The sequence below is a fragment of the Dermacentor andersoni genome, chromosome 5 (assembly GCF_023375885.2).
Source record: "Dermacentor andersoni chromosome 5, qqDerAnde1_hic_scaffold, whole genome shotgun sequence".
NCBI lineage: Eukaryota > Metazoa > Arthropoda > Arachnida > Ixodida > Ixodidae > Dermacentor > Dermacentor andersoni.
This window is the reverse complement of record NC_092818.1, coordinates 119,548,659-119,559,963: the sequence shown is the minus strand read 5'-3', so window position 1 is coordinate 119,559,963 and position 11,305 is coordinate 119,548,659.

Genomic DNA, 11,305 nt, shown 5'->3' with positions numbered 1-11,305 from the left:
TGAGTTGCTTCTTATTTGGATTATTTTCGTCCTAAATGGTGGCGAAAAAAGTTCGGCGGTGTCGAAACACGTTTTTTTTAAAACATCTGCACCAAACGAGTGGCGCGTTAGTTGAAAAGAAATAACGGTGCAGGACTACACGAAGAAGGGAGCACTATTAACATGTCTGAAATATAGCCGTTAGGGTTGTTTTCGTTTGCAAAGACAACTACGCATAAGATAGATGGCGGAAGCTATTTTTTCACTATCACCAGGGCAAGACCGAAACATCGAAAGAGGCATCAATGTTTGAGTAGCACCTTCAATAAAGTCTGAAAACGTAGCTTTATGATATTTGACGAGGCTAGGAAAGTATGCAATTCGCGGAGTACTGGGTTAGTTGTTCGTATCGTATTGCCGTTCAGAGTCACTCGCCGGACTACAGTGAAAAAGAAAGAGAAAGTAAGGAGAGGCAAAGCAGGAAGTCAACCAGGCGAGCTTCCGGTGAGCTACCCTACACTGCGGTATGGAAGCCCTTTGCTGTTCTGGCCCCCCACCAAGGCCACTCGCAGCTTGAAATGGCTGAAAAGTTCAGTGCGCGTGTTGTTGGCGGCGCAGCATTGATTGACGTCACTGAGGCATCTGTACTAGGAGTGAACGTGCCATTTTTTCACTCGAGGAACTCGACGCTGCATTGGCGACCTGCAGGCGTTCTTCGTCACAGGGGGCCAGCTGACATTACGCACGCAGCCCTGTGCCAGCTTGGACGTGCGTGACGCATGCGGCGGGCTGCTCAAGTACCAAAGGAGATCGAGGTGCTTGATGCCCAATCTGAAACCTTCGAAGTCTCCGTTCGTGTTATCACCATGTCGCCCGATTGTGCTTTTAAGATGCGACGGCAAAATGATGGAAATAAAGATTCTTGCTAGGCAGGAATGGTACCTCAAGTGCTTCTACATCCATCGGGATGCTATGGCAGGCTTTCATCAAGCTCTTTCGTTCATTGGCTGCGCCATTGACCTCTATACGTGGGCTCACGAACAAAAAATCCTGACGCGTCTACGACTGACACTTTTTCTCGGTGTCAAAGGAGCATACGACAACGTCAACCATGAGGTTATACTAAACTCACTTGAGACTGCGGGAGTTGGTTATCAGCTGTATAAATGCATTCGGGACTTTTTGACTGAGAGCTATATTTTTTCTTACGGACCGAAGACGGCCAGCTACGTAATATTACGTCAGCTGTGGTATGCCTCAGGCTGGAGGGTTTTGCCCTATGTTGTTCAACCTCCTCCTGGTAGGAATTGCTCATTACTTATCGCGGACAGTTCGTGTTTGAACATACGCCAACGAAAGTTGCATCTGGGGCTCTGTGGTAACTCGCCCTAAGGTGCAGACGAGGATTCAGCGGGTGGCAACCATGACGGCGTCTTATCTATGACAACAGGCCTACTACCAGAAGGTGTTCATTGGGTGGCTTTACGCACAAACAAGTGTCATCCTATCACAATTCAATCAACCGTATATATATATATATATATATATATCCTTTATTCCCGAGTGTGCCAGTATACCAAAACACCAGGTTGTTCCTCGACACATGAAATAGATTATTATTATTATTATTATTATTATATTGAAGTAAGAGTTTATTTACCCCAACTTGAAACAGAGAGAAAGAGACGCAGGCTAGCGGTTCTCTCCTGATTCGGTAACCATGCCCACACGATTGGAACTAGGGAGGGAAAAAGGGAACACGGCATCGCATCACACACTGACTATAAGCAATACAGACGATAGCCTAGTTCTATAGTTGAAACGGATTCTGTTACGAATTCGTCACCATTGTATCGAGTTGAAGCGCGACCTTTCGGCAAAAACGAAAAAAGAAAATTACCCGAAAACACCCAGATCAATGAATGGAGTTTTAAAATGACCAAGGTGCTGCGCGCCATGTTGTTGCAATAAAAACATACAGTAGCAACCATGAAAGTTGCGAGCAGTGTGATGATCCTGCAACCAACACTGCTGAAGGTGACGGGAAGAAAATGAAGGAGAGAAAAATGTAGTCAATACGAACAAATATAGGTAAGTGAATGTACTGTAGCTCGTAATTTCCGTTTGGCGCGGCCGGCTATGTGTGTCAGAGCAACGTTCGTGAGAAGACGAGACGTACAGGCGACGGTGAAGTTGACGTTTGGTGCTACGAGGTTGATGGCGTAGACACAGTGGACTTTAAGAAACTATGTACGGCTCCAGTATTTTGCAGAATAGTCGAACACACATTCATACAACTCAAAACAAGTAACGCTGAGCATTGGCATGGTAATCAATGCAAAATGTATTTGCCTAGTATATAGCGGGGTCCTTCTGTTCAGCATTAACATTTCGGAATCAGGCTTGAAAATATTAACAGTGAGAGAAAAAAAGAGAGACAAAGACGAAAAGGAAGGAAAGGCAGCGATGTTAAGCCAGGCCGTGCCAATTTGGCTACCCTACACTTGTGGAAAGGTAAAGGGGGATAACTAGATGACAAAAAATGGCAGAAAAAAATAATCAAGAGGCATTAAGTGTAAACACACTAGCAGAGGAATGTTCACTGACGGTCACCTTCAAGGTCACCTTCACCTTGTGCCCATGGTAAATAGGCACACGCCTTTAATAGTAAGCTGCGCAACTAGCACAAGCGTGACAAGGTGCGCAGTTAATGATAACCCATGATAAAGCGTACCTTGTTGCATGCGTTAAAGAAAAACGTCAACCATACCATACCGTGCTGAATTTCGTCATGTTATATGGCTTTTCCTAGTCATGAATTTATTCGTGCACATGAACAATTTTTATGCGTGCTCCATGTTTTCAAAGAAAACTTTATAAAGGTGGTGTGACGGATTTAAAGTTAGTCTCAGGCTTACTGCCTCTGAGCCAACTACCTTATTTATGATATGAAATGTAAAAGTGTAGCTCCAAATATATCAATGCATCTGAAAATCAAGAAAAGAAATTAATTACTAGTGTGCCCCAAGAACGCCTGCTTTTCGGATAATCTGGGCTGGTTTTCATTCTTAATTATCCGCGCTCAGGAATTTCTGGCTGCCTGTACCGGCGGCATTGTTTTCCTTATCGACAGTAGCGCACCAAACGATGTTATTACTTAAAGTGATGGTATTTGCATAAAGGTGTGGCCTACATGAAAACAATATCCGTATTATCACGTTGTAGTGACGCTGAAGGACACAGATGCGACAAGTGTGAATCATGTAACTAACTCTCTATTGGGCGAACTATAGCCCGGAAAGAAAGGTAACACGCAGGCACCATGACAGGGGCGAGTAAAGTTGGCGATCGTCGAAAATCTGATCTGCGGGTCAAGTGGCTCGTGGAATGTTCTAGCATAATTGCTAACCCCGCGTGCATTCCAAACAAATGCTACACAATTCACGTCGCGAATATAATCAAATTATACAAGGTTAGGTGCACAAGAGCTACACAACGCAACAGATACACAACAGATCGAATGAATAATAGCCTACGATTAAGTTGAAAATAATGCAGGCGCGTCTTGCGCTCAGAGATAACATTATGTTGTTAGCGGGCGAGATACAGTCCCCGAGAAAAGAATAATAAGTACACGTGCTAGTATCATATTATCAAGACAAGCTATCCCCCATCTCTTAGTTATTTCATTATGTAGAGGTCACCAGACAGTGAAGTTCCCGCTTTGGCTAAATACCCATGTACCACAATATAAGGATCACATGGAATCGTAAGTACCTCCTGTACACATTTTCATTTCTCTTTATTCAGCTCTCTGTCGTAAAGCTCGGACTTCTCTCTCGTGCACGGTTCTTTCGTTTCAGAGGCACGGACATGAACCTTCCGTGACAAACGGTCATTTTTTCTCTTCCATGACTATCTGGTGTCTGTAATACAGTGCCAGGCAGCTGCGTTCTATTTCCCAAACCCATTTGAGGTGGACGAACGAACAAAAAGAGAAAGAACAGGAGAAGGAACACTCTATGAATTCACCCTTATGCAAGATGCCTCTACACTCTTCGTATAGTGAATCTGTTTCCGCAGAACACGTTGTAATCTATGCATTACACGTTAGTCACTTCGGCAGAGGGGGGAAGTAGCACGCATAGCCACTTGCATATATTTTTTTCTGAGATGAAAATAGACCGTTCAACCAAACAATAAAAACACGCTTAAAGTGCACTTTTCTTGTACGTCGTGATCATCTTCAATATAAGGTGAGGAAACATCCTTGCAAACGTCTTCACGCTAAGCCAAGAAAACAATATTGAAGACATGATGAAATGAGTTCAGTAAAATGCGGAGCTCCTCAGCAACCATTTGACTTGAAGAGTTATAGGAAAAAGACCAAATAATATTGTGGTTATGTTGACATAATCAGGGGACACTACCCCTCCCCTTCCACCTGCAGCAAAATTGAATTACGTCTAAACGGCAGCTAAAGGATTTGTTCCGCACGTCAAAGTACATTCAGGACACTGCCTCTGATCGTTCTCCTTCAAAGGAGATGGCAACTTTTCGAAGGAAATCTGGAAGTCAGCTGCTGATAATGAATTTATGAGAAAAATGAAGCACGAGACGATGATATAAAACAAGCATGCTAGAAGTTAGGCTATATTTTATTGCATCGAGTATATACTTCATTTCTCCACGAGAGAGAGAGAGAGAGGGAGCTGAGCCATAGGGGAAAGATAGGGAGCTTAACCAGCCTGAATCCGGTAGGCTACCCTGCACTGGGAAAGTGGGAAAGGGGAACAAGGGCACAGAAGCCCTTGCGAGAGAACTGCGAGTTTGATAGAAAACCCAAGGTAACAGTTCCCAAGAGGGGCTGGTAGACGAAGAACGCTAATGCTCAGTGTAGCCCTAGCTACTGCCCCACAGGAAATGCATGAACGGATGTTTATGAAAAGCCACAGCCTCGGTAAACGGTTGTAGCGGCGCAAATAGAAAGTGCGCCTGGAGAAATATCTCGAGGCGCGTCTAAATCGACTGATAGTGGCACTGTAAAATCAGAGGAGTGATTATCCTTTCAGTTAGCAAACAATATGTTATATACCTTTTTTTTTTTACTTTATCATAAAGGCTGCCGTTTTCTCCTTCGCGCCTACGGGTCAATGCCCCAAAAGGAACATTAACCTTTACTGAGCAGGTGCCATGGCGCGAGACACAAAAGTGCTAGCAGCTGATGCGCCTAAACGAAAAGGTGAAGCCGACATAAATTTTCGATTCACAGCGGAATTTCTTTTTCGATCCCCCGATTCCATCTGCACGTGTGTTACGTCTTCACATAACTGCGTTAATACGGCGTGCGAGACGAGCTTTCCTATATGTCTGCCCGTTCCTCCAAATATCGTGTAACGACCCGGAGTAAGTCATTTATGGCCACGCGCCATTGTTTCTTGCCTTTCGACGGTGTCGATACGGACCATCCCCGAGGCTCATAGGCATAGGCTGTGACCCCCCGAGTCTCCGAAAGCAGCTTCGTTCCTCTCTCCTTCTCCTCATCACCCGCCAAATGGCCCTTCCGCTGTCATCGCTGCCGCCTCGAAGGGAAATGGGCTGATCGCCCTGGCGAACGGCGTAATCCGAGAGCGTGCTGCAAGTGGATGTCCCTGTGTCATGTAAAGCGACTGGTTTCTATATAGGGTATATGTTTTCGCGAGATAGTAAAGGTTAACAAAGGACTGTAGTAAGCATCGGCGATGATCGTCAGTCTAAGCAAATGAGCTGATCGCTTATGCGAAGCTATATACTAGCATTATTAAAGCAATGGTGCTTGAAGGCTCGTATTTCTTGCAGTGAGAAGATTTAAATATTGTTTTTCTTTATTTCATAGCGCAATTCTGTAAAGAATATAGCCATTTACCAGAGCACGCGTAAGGGTAGTATAAGTGGCTATACGTGCAAGCTGATTCGTCATACGTGCTTAGGCTCCAATGGCGGGAGCGCCGGATCGCAAGGTGGGTGTCATCCTCCTTTCCCACTGCCATATCCCTTTGCCGTCGCCGCCACAGGAGAGAAAGTTGACCTTCTCGAGTGCTCCACCACTGCATCTTTTTGGGACCCTCAATTGAAAAATAACGCTCACACGCGCCGTAGATCTCGCGCGGCAGCATGTGTATCTAAAATAGCTATGGCAGTGATGTTCGGCGACTTACGCACCTAGAAACTCGCTTGCGTATGCGCGTTTTTATCGGCTGTGAAAGTCCAACCCCCACTGACCACCAGCCACCACAACAACGGACGCAAGAACCGATGAAAGCTACTCCTGGTAAAGGCGTTGTAGTGCGGTGAAAGGCACAGAAAAGAAACTAACGGGATGGTTATGAGTGCGTAACGGGGATGTTTAACCCTCAGCCGTGGTATGGGCTAGGCGTTTTCACTAACGAATTCGACCTCGGCGAAACGCTATAGGGCTTCGAGGTGCCACTTTTTCCACGCAATTTCAGTGTAAAGGATGCCTTGTAGTGTACTCGTTTAAACTACTACGCTCCTCTTGGATGCTCGAACCCTCGCCGGCTTTCTAAGCGCACACTGGTGCAGCCAAACGAGCTACGACGACGAAAAAATAAATTCTAGGATTTTAAGGGCTAGAACCACAATCTTATTATGAGGCACACCGTACTGGGGTGTAATTTATACAATCTGTGGTTGTTTAGCAGGCACCCAACGCACAGTACACAGGCGTTCTCGCAGCTTGCCCCCATCGATATTTGGTCTCCGTGGCCGGGATTTGATCCCTCGACAACGTCCTTGACAGCGCCACACCATCGCGACTGAGCAACCACGGTGGGTATACGACGAAGGTATGGCAATGAGATGACGAAGAGTTGTTGAAGGTAATGGCGGGACGACGACTGTATGACAACGATAGCATGACAATGACAGCGTGATGACGACGCTATGAAAATGATCGGATGACGAAGCTAGAATGACGGCACTACGACGACGGTAGGCGTGTTGCATATTGCGCAGCTAATTCCCATGCTAACGAAGGCACTCTCCACCAAGGGTGTGCACGAAAGCGCCCATTAAGAATGCGCTCACTGATAATATACACGTACGCTTGCAGCATGCAGCTTCTAAATGAGGGTCGGGACCCATTCACACATCTGTTTTCATAGGCAAGAAAACACTACACCAGACTTCACGTAGGCCGATGCAAGAACGACGCCTACGTGGCATCGACAGCTTGCCACTTAGGGCAGTGACCAAACAGTCATAACCATAATACCACAAGAAGAAAAATGGCAAATGTGAAAAACAGTCAAGACGGTGACATGCAGCACATTTTAGGCTCACTTCAAGCAGGGACGTTTGTAAAACGCCTTCCAGAACGCCACTGCTATAAGATCTACGGACGTCGAGACACCGAAACCTAACGTCCCCACCTGCGGCAAGTTGTTCTTTCGTCCACTTTCATTTCCATTATTTTTATCATTTCTTTAATTCATTAGTAAGGACCAGTCATTTCCCTTCTGTTGTCCTTGGTGTCAATGTTTGTTAGCTTCTTATGATATGCTTATAAGAAATAGGGCCCCTTAGTTAACTCCCTTTCTTCTCGTTTAAAAGAAAAACATCACTTGGCATGCCCGTTTGCGCGTCGTGATTGTACTGCTTCCAAGCGTTCCACGCACAAAGGAACATAGCATTTAGCCGGGAGTGCTGCCGCTGGGTCTACTTATCGCTATCATGAACCGCCGCGAGGATAGCGCATTGCTGGCGTAAATCACACAGCCAACGCCTTCGTCACTTCCCTGTCATCTTTTAAGCAGCAGCATGCCTTACTAGATGTCATGTTCGTATGTACGCAGCCAGTTTAGAGCGCTTCAATCACGGCGAACAAGCGAGTATGACACGTGGTAATTTCTGGTATTTTGCGGGCATCCTGGGTAAGTTGAAAAACACAAATACTTAATGGATAGAAAGTTACAAACTGCCTAAGTGGACGTTTTGCAAAGCGCTCTGCAACTTTCTAATTGTGGTTTTCTCCCTAACTTCGCTGCTTCAAAAGTTGATTAATTAGTCTTGACTAACTATCTAATTGAGCAAAATACAAAATATAATGTGACACAACGCGTACAAAAGTGAGCAACATGCATTTGGTCGCTTCGTCTTATAGTGCATCGGCATATTTTTAAACTCTGGCTAAAGTTAGCTGAAACACCCTGTATGTACCTCACAATATGAACTCAAACCAAAAACAATAATTACCTGACAGAGATTTGCGAATTATAACAATATCACAAAGCCCAATGGAAAAGTTCGAAGTACTACCACTTGGTGACGTTACAGCAAATAAAGATATCATATGTGATCTTGTTTTAAGAACGAAACTGTGGCGTCATCCTAACGGTAATCTTGCATGGTTAGAGAAAACCAAACAAAAGAAGTACTTGAAAACAACAACAACAGGCTATAGCTATAGAACGAGACAAAAGACAGGAGCCCACCAACGTGCCTTCCGACCCATCTCGTGATCGCCCGAAGAGACCGCGAGGCTATATATTTCCGGCCATAAATCAGGAAGCTATACCGAAGGTGACGGCCTCTCCCTTTCTCTTGTGGTCATTGTGGCAAAACAGTAAAAAAACGGGCATGTCGCAACTACGCAGAGCACGTCGTGAATGTCAATTCGCTTCTCAGCTTCACGCTGTCGTTTAACACGCGAAACACGTCGGTCACTGCTCAAAAAAGATGTATTATTTTTTGGCAACCGCGATCAGAGAGCTGTGCAGTGAGGGGAGAAGTGTATTGGTCTGTGACAACGACGCTGGAAAGTCCGAGGAAAGCGAGCAGCACTGCATGATACTCGCACGCACCGGCTGCGCATGTGGACATCATTGGGAGGCTGCAAAAAGACAGTGAAAAGCGTCGGGAAAGCAATAAAGAGCATGGTAAGGAAAAACTATATGCAGTGAAAAAATAAATGGACAGTACGTCTAAAGCAATGAAAGGATGGGGTGAAAAAGCAAGTGAGCGGAATGTCTACTACGAGTGGACTAAGAGAATTGCAGTATGTCCGTCTTTCCACTTTGAAGTATTCCCCCGAGACACGGTTTCGAATGACATCAAGACTGGCTCTTCGCCACCAACACCGTCCACGACCGACGAAACCGAGAAGCCGTTGAAGAGCAGACACCTCACAGCTTTGTACACATTCTTTTCGCGCTTGAGAACTCTTAGCCCAAGAAGGAAACCCAGCCTAAAGTCTCTCCCATGCTGTCCCGTGCCTGACAGCCTCTGCCCCGTATGCAAAGCTCTCACTCTGATTTGACCAATGCACTGCTGTACCTTGAACACTTTTTTCTCAGTCCCCCTGTATCGTTGTAATGCGAAGCATTCGTTACCCACTTTCAGGCACTTTGCAGGTCGGTAAGTAGCTAGATAGACAAGTGGGATATGTGGGTAGGTCTTCCCAGTCTCGCTGCATTGCAATAAAGTATGCATGGCCGACAGTGCGATCTAAGCTCTGCCATCAAACACGGCAGTTCCAACGTTCTAACCACTAGGCCATGCTTCCTTTCTTTCCTTCTTTTTTATGGCACGTGCGACTTTAGAATGATATATTCAGAATGACTGCGATGTTGGTATTCATACAAGTTTGATTAAACAGGAAACATGAATAGCTAAAAAAAAGAATAGTTAAAGCTTACTCAAACCTACAAGCTCATCTAATACAGCAAGCTAGTGTGGCAGCTGAGGTTGCACTTTGTAGGCCTCATGGATGTGTGCAAAGCTTTCAATAACTTTTCTCCCTCTCTCTCTCTCTCTCTCTCTCGAGAAAGTTTAATGATACGAAATGCAAAGAGGTCGGCCAGAGGTATATTCCTCTAGCCAGCTACTCGGCGTTGCGGGAAGGGGAAGAGGGAAAGAAAGAGGGAAGAAAGAGGCGCGTGATGGGTGACGATGACGAGAGAAGGAAGATGTAGAACATATGGCAAGCAATTTGGCATCCTCAAAGCCTACAATCCATGTCCGTACTTTTTTAAGAAGTTCAGCAACGCCTGGATGGCCTTGAAACTCGATTGAGCATCTGGCCAAGGGCGTAAAATAATGTCCTCCGACAACGGTGGACTGTCGAGACGCGTAAGGTCGTTATTTAACCTTTGAGGCTCTTCCACGTACTTCGGGCAGTCACAAAGCACATGACCTATAGTCTCAGTCACATTGCACACCTCACAGTCTGGATACTTGGTGCGTCGCATGAGGTGCACGTATCCGCGCATAAACGCTACACCCAGCCTTAGTCCGTGCAGAAGACTGACACAGCTGCGTTGAATTTTCGGTGGCAGCCTAAAATTCATGATAGGGTCCAATCTCTGGAGTCGTCTGTGGCGATTATCCACATTGTCCCAGTGCTTTGCTGTTTATTTTCGTATGGCACTGGAGAGGAGGCAGTTGGCGTCGGCTCTTGAAAAAGGAATTGCAAGCAGTGAGTCCGGTTCTTCGAGGGCTTTCTTCGCTTCGGCATCGGCCAGTTCGTTGCCGTGTATGCCACAGTGACTGGGAATCCACTGAAATGTGATATGGTGGCCCTTTTCTTGCGATAAAGTGTAGAGTTCGGCAGTTTCAAGAGCCAACACTCTGTAAGCGCTTTCTTTTAACACCACTCTAAGTATTTGCAGAGCCGATATTGCGTCCCTTAAGACTGTCCATACTTGAGGCGGCTGTCGTGACATATATTGAACGGCCTCTCTGATTGCGACTAGTTGCGTAGATGTTGTAGTCGTCTTGTTATACAGACGAAACCGTCGAATGACGATGTGCAGGCACGACGAAAGCCGCACCAGACGCATACGACGAGACCGATCCGTTTGTATACATATTCACCGGGGAGTCATATTCTTTCGACATATATTCAAGTGTTAAACATCTGAGGCCGACGGTAGGTATTCGCGATATTTTAGAAATTCCGCGAATTGATAGACGTACCCATGTTTTGGACATTACCCACGGGGGCATACGTGGAAAGGTCAGCCGGGGCAAAGTATGCTGGTATGGCAAATTCTTGGCATATAACGGCTCTTGAAAAAGTGGAGTCCGGCCGTATGTCGGGAAGTGTCGATAAGGGGTGGCGTCCATGACGGCGCAGCAGTCGCCGGAATACTGGAAGAGGTTCGCATCGTAGATAGACAGGTAAAGGGGTGACGCGAGCCTCCTGAATTGTTGCGTAGGTTGAGGTGCAACATGGAACGCCGAGACATGTTTTCAGCGTCTGTGCCTGGGCACTTTCCAGCTTACGCAAACATGACCAGCTCATACTTGATAAGGCTGGCAGGTTATA